The following is a 13321-nucleotide window of genomic DNA, read 5'->3' on the forward strand; positions in this document are numbered from 1 at the left end:
AAGCAACTGTGTTGGGAATAAAAAGAAGTCTAGCAGTATTTAAGCATGAAATAAAACCATGTATTATTTTTTGTATTCAGTGTGTAACAAAGATTTGTACGGCTTTGTAAAACCTAGGATGGACAACATAACTCCAGAAGGTAACTACTCCAGGGATCTGAATGTTTCATTTTTGGAATTAGAAACACATGCTTACTCTTTCAACTGAGGGAGCACTGGTGGACAGCCATGGACGACACTAAGGCTGCAGCAGTGCTAGAAATGAGCATGTTATAATGCTTATAGTCAGATTAATAACCTTACTTAGATTAAAACCAAATGTAAGTTGTCTTAATGGTCTGACTCTGTACTTACATAGGTATATTGACTGTATAATGTAATTGCATAAAGTAAAATTAAATGTTTAATTGTATAATTAATCTAAAAACATTCCTTCTTACTGATTTTAAGATATAACAGAATTAGGTTTTGTTTGTTGTGTAATTACTTGGTGAGGTTTCATTTGCTTTAAATCAGGCTCCTAGTCCTGTGATTCTTACTCATGCGTAGGCAGTCCCACTGAATTCAAAGGAATACATTCTTTTCTCCTCTTCTAGAGTCACTGAGGATTATAAAGCTGTAAGAAAGAAAATACTTAGCTCAGAGACATATGTGACTGTATGAATATTCTACTATGACTGGAATCTGTATAACAGAACTGATTCATGCTCTAAATCAGTCAACCCACTTTACCAAAATAGACTTAACTAATGAGAAGACTAATCAGCAGGTTTGTGCATTGCAATTATTTGCCAGTTGCTTATTTTATTAAGTAATTTGCTATTGAAGCTCAGTCAGGACTAATCAGAAAAGAGGAAATTGAATTAATACATGCCGAATATATTTAATTGTCCTATTTTTGTCTGGTTTAGAGCAGAATACTGTAAACTTGCTTAACAATGTTTTTTATCTCAGATTGGAAAGGGGAAATATAAAAATGGCATGCATGGCTGCTGAAGCAGATCTTAATTTGAAGCAGTTAACACTGTTGACCAATGTAGGGAAAAAATCATACTAAATAATCAATCAAGGTTAGCTATAAATCCAATAAGCACAGATTCTTACCCTCATGTAAGCATTGCTGGCACAAAGCAACCCTAAAGCCAGTATACACAGAGATGGTAGGAGCGTCCTGTATCAGTGTCCCTTGTTATACCAACTGATTTGTATCACTTTAGCATTAAGACAACATTACTTACAGCTGATATCATGTATACGGGGGCTGGGAGACATCATTCTTGGGGAAAAAACAAGAAATCTTTATTCTTAATGAGTGATGTTTTGGTTTGCCCTCTGCTCAGAAAGATTCAGCATTTTGTATGTGATGCTAATCTTGAGTGGTATCTCATAATGCTGAGTGGGTCTGTGCATGCTACCACAACAGAGTGAATAATAGGCATAATAACACTAATAAGAGCAATAATTAAAAATAAAAAATAATCTAGCTTTGGTTTTGTTTATTGCTTCTTGAGCTAAACATGATCAATCCTGCACAAATATTACCAGGTCTTCCTGTTACCTCAGGCCAGTCAGATAGAGCAGCCTTTGTTTTTGTGGAGCTCATTATGGAAAACGTCATAGGACCAACAGTCTTTGAATATAAATTTTTCAGTTGACCTTTCTCACAAGCTGAATGGCAGATTGCTTTAGGCCAAGAAGCAGCAACTCATTTTCTGATCAAAATGAGGTTAACTGAGTAAATAACTCTTTCCTGGGGGTGTATGTTATTTTTGATACCAGAGGTTAACACCTTTACACCAGGAGGAGTTTGTAGAGTTGATTTCTGTGAAATGTACTATGGAAATACTTTCCTGATGCAGGTATGAGGCGTTTATGTATTCTTCATTATCACATCCATTGCCAGGTTCTTGTTTTCGTAAAAGGCCATTGCATCAATACTGGTGTTTCTTTATCACAGGCGGTAGAGTATGAAATGAAACTAGTGTCCATATACGGCAATGCAGTCTGGGGCTCTTGGCTGCTACAGCAGGATGTAATCCGGCTGCTCCGCATGCGCTGTTTGAGATATTCCTCAGTAGTATCATCTACACAACTGAATACAGATGTTCATGGAGGATCACACTCTATGTAAACTTCACATATTGAACCTATTTGGAGATGAATTTACAAGCTTATGCAAAGGTTAGACAGGATTTCAGCTCCTATGCTTACGTGTCCCAGGCATTATTCCCTCACCATGAATGTTTGCATGGCTTCAAAGAAGATAGCCCCAGAGAACCCAGTTTGTGGAGAGGAATCTTAGTTTTTCCACTCTGCGGTCTAACCGATGTCACATTGTAGGAATAAGCAGACAAAAGATTATCTTTAATATTTGTTGTCTAAGTCAAAGCCAGCCTTTAATACCATAAGGCATTATTTCCTCATCAACTTTGTAGCAGCAGCTAAGGTTGCAGAATTAGAACATCTGGATCCCACCAAACTAACTTGCTGCCATCAGAAACCACACTTGAAGCCTGTCTTCCAGTTTGCTTTGCTAGGTAGTTGGTAGGATGCAAAACCAATCCAGATGGGGCTGGGCTGGCCTATAGCTACAAAACTACAATAGGAATATTGTGTATTTTTAAACTAAAAGATGGCTGAGAGACATATTTTTCCCGTTATTAAGACAAAACTTGAATTCTGATGATGGAATTCAGAAAAAACCCCACACCCCCCAACATAAATTTCCATGAGCAGTGAATTTGCTTATGAAAATTCCGAAGGGAGGGAGTCATTCCCAATGACGAAGCAACATCTTACAGCTGGAGCACCTGTGTGGTGGAAGGAAGCAGGTGGAAAACCAGAAGCAGCCCATGTCTGACCTTGTGGGTAAGATGCAGAACGACCGCCTGACTTGAGATCCCATCTTGGTTTGGTTTCAGTGAAACCGATGAAATCCAAGTGTAACTTTTGGCAGTGCTGGGTTTTACGCACGGTTAAGAACATAACCGGGGTGTTTCCGTTACTGCTGCTGTAGTGCTGGTGGCGCCTCTCCAGAAAGTACAAGTGGGCGCCTGGGAGGTGGAGTGAAAATCGGGGGTCATGGCAGGCTCTCAGGAGAGCCAGGTACAAATCCCTACAGCGCCAGCTCAGCTACCTTAAAAACATCACCAAGAGGGGGTTTTGTCGTTGCTTTCCGTGGCAGAGCGAGACCTCTTGCCCGTGCCTCTTCGCGCTGCCGCGGCGAGCGGTGCGAGCTTGTTCCTGGCCACGGAGCGACCCCCGGGCCCGTGACTCTGCTCCCTCAGGCGCCTTGCCCGGCGCTGCGGCTGCAGCCAGCCTTTACCCCCAGCCCCGAGCCTCCGCGCTGCCCGGGCCACTCCTGCCCTCCGGAGCGCCGAGCCCCCCGCCGGCCACCGCGGGCGCTCGATGGCTCCGGGCCCGATTGCACAGCCCTGAGCGGCAGCGGCGCCCTCCGCCCTCCACCGCCGGCGGGCGGCAGCGGCGGCGGCTTGGGCGCAGGCCCCCGCGGCAGAGGATAGCGGGCGGACGGACGGAGCTAAGCTGAGCCTCGCCTCGCAGCGGCACGGGAGCCTTGCGGGGGGTTGAGCCAAGCCGAATCGAGTCGAGTCGCCCCAGCTAGGTACCGGGGAGGGGAGGAGTGGGATGGAGGCCGCCGGTCCTGCCGCCTAGCCGGCGGGGAGCGGGCGCCCGAGGGAATGAGGAAGGGGGTGAGGGAAGGGGCGCGGGGAGCAGCTGAGAGCGCGAAAGCCCGGAGGGGAGCATGGAGCTGACGGGGGGAGCGGGTTTAGGGCTGACCCTACAGCAGCGGGCCGGCAGAGCTGGCGCGGAGCTAACAGTTGTGTGAAGGCGGCAGAAGGGCCGAGGGGAGCTCGCTGAGGGGCTGCCCGAGGCCTGTGCCTGGAAAGTGCTCGATCACCCCCGGAGCCGGCGGAGCGGGTGGGTGAGGCAGACGAGCCGGGTTTAAAAGCCGGAGGCCCTCGGGCTCCGTCAGCCCGGCTCCGGCTGGATGTCGTGGGGAGGTGGGAGAGTGACCGTGCCCGAGCTTCGGGGTAAGCAGGAGCGGGGTGCGGGGTAGGAGAGGGTGGGTGCCTGCCTGCCTGTCTGCCGGGGACGGCTCGATGCAGATGCTGAGACTGCAGGGGCGGATTTGGCTTTCACTTGCAGTGAGGTTGCATGGCTTCAGGCTCTGGTTTCAGATTTTCCTACATATCTTGGTAATTGAGAATATTCTGGGGGAAGAGTAGCAGTGCTGGACATTCCGGTATGCAGAACGTCACTGCAGGCGCTTGCAGTTTGAGCTCCTGGCGTCCGCACAGGGCAATGAGCAAGGCTGCACCATATAGCTGGTAAAAACTTGGTACCGGGATGTAAAAGCTGTAAAGTTGCATTAGTTGACTTTTTGGAATGAGGAAAAGAATAATAGATGTCGTGCGTTTAGTTAAAATCGAAGTGAAGTTTACTGGGATATGGGCGGGAGGTAGGCAGCTGAAGTTAAGGCGATTTCATCTTTGTGCTTCTGTAATGAAATCTGATAATTCTGGAAGTTTGGGTTCGTTATTTGTAATGTTTCTTTAAGTTTGGGGTTTGATTCAGTAAGATTAAATGTTTATAGTTGTGGCTATGAATTGTACTTAACTTTTATTTTAGTTTCACAGGCCAGAAATACTTTCCCTGTCTTCAGAAACAGTCAAGCTATATTGTATGTTCTGTGTTTTGCTACATGATAAGTAATATCAACTCACGTATGGAATAACAATCGAGACCCACGAGATAAATTACTTCTTGTTGTGTGCTGAATGGAGTTCGGGTTTCTCTTCCTTTTCCTGATGTTTTGACACAATGAAAAGGCGGTGGGGGAAGGGAGGAAGCCAGTTTAATGTTACATTGAGTCTAGTGATATGTTGAAAACTTGTGCTTGATTCTTGAACAGAGGATTGATTTTATTGTCAATAAAATATCTGAGTTACTGACCAGCTTGTGATGTTATATCCCAACATGTCAAGAACTTAGTTCATCAATGCAGGATGCTCTGTTTTGAAATTCAGAGCATCCTAATGAGGCAGGGGTTTGGAGACACCTTCTCACAAAAACGTTGTCAGATTGTGGGGTATTTGTTCTATTCATTTTTTACCATTGCAGTTTTTACTGTTTTTAAGTAAGCAGAACCTTGAAGAAGACATGAAGTGTGTTAACATCTACATTGCAAACCAAAAAAGCATGAAATCTCTATGTGCTTACATTTTTCTAGCTGTTTTGGAGGTTTCTTTGAGGCACAGCCATTTAAAATATCTAGAGAATCAACCATCACGATGAGGTGTGTCAGTGATTTCTGCTCGGATACAGGTCTCTGATCAGCCAGACGAGTCTCCTGTGGAGTCTGCGCCTGTAAGGCTTCTGCTGCTGCTGCTCAGTTTCAGTGTTGGTGTGTTTCAGTGCAGTTGAAGTCTAGTCACAGTACTGGTTAAGCTAGTACTAGGGTAGCTATAATGATTTTCAACAAAAAATAAGTACACTTTTCTGGGATTTAGATATATTCAGAAAAAAATTTGGTTTAATTAAAACCGAAACTAGACTGGATTCAGAGTTTACCTTAACAGAAAATTGATAGCTACGATCAACTTACACTTTGGATTATCCGTATGCATATATATCACCTGCTGTAATTTTAATTTTTTAACAAAGAATTTGATTTCCTGAAACTCCTGTCATTGTGGCACCCCCACCCCTCATCCTTATACTCATTTTGATATACTTTGTCTATATTACATAAACAACGTTTACAATGTTCTTGGGAATAAAAGCTATGTTCAGGCAAGTATTGAAATTATTGTTAGGATTTAGGTGGATGCTTGTGCTTCTGTGATTTTTATTCACTTGCCTTGTTTTTGCACCAGCTTTGAAACCTGCAAAGAAATAAACCCAAAGATTCTATGCATTTTTATTCAGACCGAAGGTAGTTATTGCGTTTTAAAGTTTAGTTTGATTTTTTGTCAAAAAAGAGAAAAATCTTTTAAACTCTGTCAGAATCAGACTTCCAGATACAATACTGGTTTTCTAATTATTAGAAGCTTTAGTTTATATGAAGTTTGCAAGTTTGCCTGTAACTAAAATAATGTTCTGAGGTCCCTGTAATGGAGCCAAGTTTATATTCTGACTGAAACTTTCAGAAATGAACCTAACTAATATTCAAAAGTTGTGAGTGCTAGAAGGGACAAAGTGTGTCAGTAGTGTCTGCTGTGGAGCTCAGGAAATGGCTGGTTTATATTTCTCAATAACTGAATGTAGCTGTTTCTTCGTTTCCTGGAATAGTTCTCACGTGGACATAAAGATTAAAGTGATGATATGAAATATGAAAGCAAAGTATATGCACTTGTTAATGTGATGAATGAATGTCTTCTGAAACCAGTTTTTAAAAATGTCTTGAGTCACATTGCTAAAACAGCTACTGCATTTCCAGATGCTTTTTTGGAGGGTATTTTTTCTTTTAATTATGTCAAGCTTTGTCCTCAAAACTTCACAGAAATCATTTGGCATTCCTAGAGGGCATTGTTCTGTCATTTCTTTCACACTTCAGCAAATGTATATTGTGTTGTAGCTGCTATCAGAATCACCATTATGGATGAGGGTTGTGGGTGGTCACATTCTTTGTGTGAATATTTTTAACACCAGCAAGCCCAGAACAAGGATTCTGATGGATTTTACTTAGATCTTTGTTTTCCGTTAAGTTTTATTGCTTGTTCAGATACAGGTTGATACTTTTGCATCTTAGAAATCGGTCATATTGATAAGCGTTTTGCTAGGAAAACCAGTCGTTTACAATGGTTCCTGTGGGAGTAAACAAGTACTTTGTATGAGCATCATTGTTCATAGAACATCAAAATGCAGACAGCCCTTTTTTTTTTTTTTTTTTGACACAGATGAAAAGTATCTGAGGAACTAATAAGAATTCTGTTTGGGCTGTGTGATATTTGTTCTTTTGCACAGTGTGAAATGCTGCGTGAGCATGGCAAAACCTGCAGAGGTGTAATATGTGAAGATGCGCTTGGATTGTATCTTTAACAAGTACCTGCATAAGTGCTACTAAATTGTCAATGATAGAATAGATACATAGTTTTCCTGGGGCAAATTTCTTCATGCAGAACACTGTTAGGCAAGAGCGTGAAAGAAAGGGGTCTTGTTTCAACACCTATGATTTCAGAATAATATTTCTAAGCTGGATAATTGCATAAAAAAATGTGTAAGTGGAAGTTGTCCTAGTCTGAAATCTTCAGAAGTAGTTAGAGGAAATAGATGGTTGTGTAATAACCTGGTATTTTTTGTTGCTCTCAGACAAACAGATTCTTCATTACTTTTTGCTGTCTGGGATAAGCATGTGATGCAAGTGTGCGCGTATTTTTATTTGAAAATGAAAATAGCTTGATTTGTGAGTGGAGCTGAATCCCTTCGTAATACAGAATATGCTGTAAAATGTGAGTACTCAACTGTGAGATTTACTGTCTGGTGGTTTTTCACTTGCTAGTGCACCTAGAATCTGATACTATGAGTTACGGTTCTGCTTGATTTGAAAGTCTTAACATTTTGGGCTTTCTCCTCCATGGCCTGGAATTATTTTTGCCATGTGCTCAGGGTCATGATCTTGTGATGACCTTCTCTTGTGGCCTATTCCTGAAAATTGCTGTCGAGCATCACTGTTTAGTTCCATCTTCTCCATGTTTGTCTTCAAATTTCCCCACGCCTGGCCAGTATAAAGTAACACTGCAAAATACCTGGCATTCTTCTCCCCCCACACTTCGGCCTTCCTTGTCTTGATGGTGAAATGCCCTAAATTTGCCTGTGTGTTTTCTTTGAAACTGCAGATAAGAAAACAATGAAAGGGCACATGAAATTCTCAGCTTTTTTTAGCTGAATGAGAAGTCAAGAGTGATTAACACTGCTGAACATAACACTGACACCCCTCTGTGCACATTTTATGTCAGGACCACCAGTTACCTGTCATTGCCTGTGTGGCTCTGCAAAGTGAGAAATTTAAGGCTTCTGAGAAAAGGCTCAAGCTGTCTGAATGCTGAGGATCCTGCCACACAAGGGATGTTGGAGTACTGATGCACTTAAGCTGACACTTTTATTTAGGTTTGCCTTCCAGTTCTGAAGATTTTGAGGCAGACTTTGCTTCTGTGTTAGTTGGTAAAAGTTTGTAGAAGTCAATAATTAAACAAAGGCTGCCTTGTCTTTTGAGTAATAAATACCTTCTTTAGTTGCTGAGTAGTCCCACTTCAGTGTCTTTCTAGTGTCTAAACTCCAAGCTTATCTGAGCTGGAATTTTCATTCTTTTTTATTATTAAGACTCCGTAATTGTAGTTTATTTAAATCAGATTGTTTTAATGTGCTGTAAATTCTAGCTAGATTACCACTGAAGATAACTCAGTCCTTCATTCTGTGGGCAATCTGGTGTCTTGCTTGAAGTTGCTAGAAGTTTGGTGCTGCACCTTTTGCCTTCTCCAGATCTCTGTGCCTCCTTATGTTTTCCTACTAGTATAAACAACACACTGTAACTATTGGATTTTGGCCTGTTGCATTCATTAGTAGCAGAATTTGGCTGGTGTTTTAAGGGTTTTTTTTCAGCCCAGCTGACTAAGAGAGCATGATGCTCAGTTTCTCTTGTCAGAAGTAAGCCCCAGGGAGCTGGGCGGGAGTTCTGTTTGGTTTTGGGAGACACTCTAAACAGGTATGTGCAGGGGCTTAACATAGGCTAGAGCATCGATCCTCTTGCTGTGCAGTCAGCTCAGATGCAAGGGCAACGATCATCCCATTAAACTTTTAAAACAGTGCTGCAGGAGTAACATTGATCTGAACTGTTAATGACTAGAACTAAACATGTCAGGCTGGAAGGCTTTCTCTTAAATGTATTGGTTCACTTGTTAGATAGATGATAATAAGTCTTGCTTTCTGAGGAAAAAAAGCATGAATTTGGAGTCAGTTAAAATATAACTACAGTGCAGGGAAGGACAACTTGAAGCTAATGAGCATTCCTCATCTCTGTTTTTCAGCAGTGGGATGGTTATGGAATTGGTTGTATGGTCAGCCCAATGGTAGCTGTTACGAAAACAATGGTAGTTATTGCTGGTAATTTTTAAATCTTATATCATTACTGTTACCACTTATTCATTACTGGCAAGAAGTTATAGTTTCTTACAAGAATAATGTCCTTCTTTGGTAGACTACTCTTTGGTACAAAACTGAATCCATAGGCTTTTTATTTTTAAACTTTATATCAGATTTCATGCAGAGATATTTTAATACTTGTGAAATTAGTAAAATATAAATAATAATCATTAATGTAAGTTGAACAGCCCTTTATTTTCTTTGCTACATAGTAGATATAGATCCTCATTTAGATGTTATACTAGACCCTCATATGAGTATCCCACTTAGAGAGCTGAGGTTTATCTAATTTCTGTTTGAGCACGACTTGTACCAGTTAAAGAGACAACTTCTGTAACAACAAGAGATCAAATATGAGAAAACTTTAAAATAAATTTCTAAGTATATACTTGCTCTATGTGTTAGTTTCCATTACTCGTGCTGATCTGCCTTGAAAGAATGAGTCATAATTTAAGGGCTTTTTTTTTTTTTTTGTGAGAGGTCAGTTAGGAGTGTGCTGTATTGCGGAATACTTTTTTTTCTCTCTCTTTTTGTTTTTTTAATGCAGAGAGAAAATATGCCATGGGGTAGAAGGAAGAGGGAATGTAAAATTCATGAAGTTGCCACAGTTGCTCATAGCTTTTAGTTAGTTGTGTATTAATTTTTGTCTTGGACTTTCAATGGAAAGAAATACAACAGTCTATGAATTCTTTCCCTCAGCTTTTAAAGCCTGAGAAGATTAAATATCTCAGAACAAACTTGATATACATAATAGATTTTTTTGGTGTCTTTTGTTCTGTTAAAACTTTGTCATTGGTGTCCTGTTGGTTCTCACATTTTAAAGCCAGTTGCTGAAGGCAGCTATTCAGGTCTGTCTTACTCTGGTTCAGTCACCCTTTTTTTTTAAAGATGACTAAGTCCCTCCTTTTTGCTTTGTGGTTTGTCAGGAACTTTAGAAATTCAATTGCTGTTGCCTTTTAATGCTTGATTCATCCTATATTTCTTCCAATATTCTCAGCAGCATTCCATCTAGTGCTTGTTGTGAGAGTTTTGCTGAGTTCTTTTCTGGTCAGTCTTGAACAGTTCTGCTGGCCAAATTGGCAGTCAGCAGATGAGAAATTCTTCATCAGTAATAAGTAGGAACAATTTCTGCCGTGTTCAATAAATCTTTGAGATAGTTTTGTAGCATAGGATAAAATAGACTTACCTCGTAGGAAAAAAGAGGGATTTTTTTGATCGATCTGCTCTTGTAGCACTGATAGGAAAGTTAAGTCTTGTCATTACTTTGGTTATATTACGACCAACTCAAAAGCATGCTGCGTCACACTAGCTAAAACATTGAAATATTTTTATCAGCCTTGTATGCCTTTTCATTTTGTTGATAGTATAGTATGTGTTTCGTTCAGTCAAATTCCACATTTATTTTTCTAGATCTGTTTTTCAGATTGAGAAGCATCAAAATTATAACACCAGGTGAAGGGGACTGTCAAATTATTTACATTTTTAAGCATGCCTAGGTTGTTCTCGCATCAGTTCAATAGTCTGTGATGATGTTCAGTAAAATTTAATACCCGTGGCTGGCGTAATATTAAGCCTTCCATCATGCTTGCCTAGCCTCTGACATGGCTATGCCATTCCTCTAATTATGTCATGGCTCTAATTAGAGCAGAGTTGCATTGCTGTCTGCACAGTATGTGTTTAGGTTTGATGTTTCCTTCGGCACTTAGAAATTGTCTAGTAACATCTTGTATACGTAACAAGGATATATTTAATATTAATCAAATGCAGCTCATCCCCACATTCTGTGCTTGTGTTCTGATTTGCATAGCTGTGTAACCACTGTGGCTTTTGTGCTGTTCTCCACTCTTAACTGCAAAACCAGTATGCTGCAGTAAAAACCTGACTCCCTACATTATTGCCTTTCCTCTCACAAGTTTGTATGCCTGTGCCCTTTTTTTGTTATTATTTTTGAAGCTTCATAAGTATCCCTGATATGCAGGCTTACAGCTCATTAAAGGGAGTCTCAGTAAGCATTTGGGATAAGGTTTTTTGTTAGGGTGGAGAACCCACTGCTTCGTATGCTTCATATAACCGTTTTTGTTGACCAGCACTGGGAAGATTAGGTCTGTGGGGGTTTTTTGCTGCATGGGCAGTTCTGTTTCTACAAAACTAAATCTTGCATAATTAACAATCAATCTCCATAAATCAGAACTGGTGGTCCTTTTTTCGTGAAATGGTAGCCATGTTAGCAGGTGTTCACTATAAAGATCAGCAACTATACCATAACATCTTTCTTTTTAATTTAGACTAAAAAAAAATAAATTAGATTATTTTTACTGCTTATGCAGTAGGAGTATCTCATTTAGAAGCAAGTTACAATAATAAGTTCAGATGATGTCGTTTAGAGCCTTGTCCAGTGGAGTCTTAGGAACCTCAAAGGGTTTCTGTAACCTTTTCTTTCTGTAACCTCTCAGCACCTGTCCCAGTGCCTGATAATCCTTAGAGTGAAAAATCTTTTTTCTTCTCTCAAATTGGAACTTTTCTTGTTTGATGTCACTGGTTGTATTATTTCCTCCCATACATCTCAGTAAAGAACCTGTCTTCATCTTCTTGGTAGCCTTCCATTGTGAAGGCTGCTGTTAGGTCCACTTTAGCCTTCTCTTCACCAGGCTGTACACTGGTTCACCAAGCTGAAAGTTTTGATTATTTTTAGATCTACGTGTACTTTTGATTTGTTTTCAGCTTCAGTCTTTTAGAGACTGGTCAAAAAGAGACTACTTTTACAATGGCACACAACATTAATTTCGTGCCCTGCCAGACTAAATTCAAGTTGAATGAGGTTTAAAAGGAAATGGTTTTACCCATTGATTTTAATATTAAGATTCTGTCTGGGAGCTAGGAGAATGGATTGATAATCATCATGTTTTGTTATATCCATGGTATTAGGCATGAATTTTTCAAACAGTTGAGTCACCTTTGCCAGCTCTCCTGGTGATTGATTTTGACGTGAATGCTGTGACATTGTTTATGACTTGATAATAAGGATATGGTCATTTATGATAGCATTCCATACTAATATAATGAATATTTTGCACTGGTGGTTTTTTAGATGCATTGAAGTAATGTAGGTTTTATGATAGCACTGGAATAAGCTTTCTAGAAAATAGTAACGGCATTATGCTGTTTGAGCTTTTTGTTTTTTGTTTGCTTGTTTAGAATTAAACTGAATTAACAAAACAGAAATAAGTGGTTTCATTAGTGAAATGAACCAAATTGCATGGTAAATGTGGTGGGTCTGCCCAATTTAAATGTAACATTTAAAAAGATAATAATATGATGGAGCTCCAGTCTAGTGTCTTTTTGGTGAGCTGTTGCTTAATAAAAATTGTGAATATTTCAAGACTTTGGAATTCTTTTCTGTAGCACGGACACCTAAATCTCATGTGCTTTCCCAAAGTTGATCTCTTTGTAAATTCTTTTTCTAGAAAGTCAAGTTCTTGATGTCCTTTGTCCAAGAATCTGCAGCAGAAGAGAGACAGTTTTTACAATGATGAGGAATCACCTGCTTGGTAAGTTAAGTGCTAGTGTGTGGCAACAATCTGTGGTCTTTTCAGTTGGAGAAAATGACTGAGAATTGTAATCCGTAGCTGGCTATGTAAATTGGATCAGCTGTTGTAGCAGTAGGTGATTAGACATATTAGATGTTGGGACAGGCTTTGGGCGAGGGAAAAGAGATACTTGTGACCTGTACATCAGAATGTACTGCTCAGTATGTAATTTCCATACTGAACAGTGATGAAACTCTATTCAAATATTCAGTGAAATACATAATTTTACTTTTTTTTTTTTGGATGTTGCAAAAGAAGTGAGGCTAGAGTTACATTCTGTGAGTTTTCTAAGAGTGAGATAAGTGATAAATTTTGAATGTCTATGTACCTAGGCAGATAAAATTATATATAGGTATAATGAGCTATGTGTATGCATCTCTGCTTGTCATTTTATAACGTGGTGCCTTGTCAGGCTGTGTGGTATTTCAGGTAAATTTGAAGTGACAGTTCATTATAGTAAATTAGAAGTGGGTAATTTCCTTTGTGAGTAAATTTTACATTAAAATATGTAGAAAGTAGTAAAAGTAACTTTCTGCTGTGCATTTGATGACAATCCAAATGCTGAATAATTT

The 13321-nt window shown here is 40.0% G+C and overlaps 1 protein-coding gene across 8 annotated transcripts in view; it reads left to right on the forward strand.

Annotated features, from left to right (window-relative positions):
- HEATR5A (HEAT repeat containing 5A) overlaps window positions 1-13321 on the forward strand; it is an 86229-nt gene that overhangs the window by 15618 nt on the left and 57290 nt on the right. For 3 of the 8 annotated variants that reach the window (XM_065686412.1, XM_065686413.1, XM_065686415.1), the window contains exons 1-2: window positions 3366-3622; window positions 12627-12710. The gene's annotated coding sequence lies outside the window, so the exon portion shown is untranslated. Of the gene's footprint in view, window positions 1-2805; window positions 2869-3350; window positions 3623-3973; window positions 4053-12626; window positions 12711-13321 lie in introns of those variants that run through there. The other 5 variants (XM_065686409.1, XM_065686414.1, XM_065686408.1 and 2 more) reach the window with 5 other exon arrangements.

The sequence above is a fragment of the Lathamus discolor genome, chromosome 6, assembly GCF_037157495.1.
Source record: "Lathamus discolor isolate bLatDis1 chromosome 6, bLatDis1.hap1, whole genome shotgun sequence".
Classification (NCBI taxonomy): domain Eukaryota; kingdom Metazoa; phylum Chordata; class Aves; order Psittaciformes; family Psittacidae; genus Lathamus; species Lathamus discolor.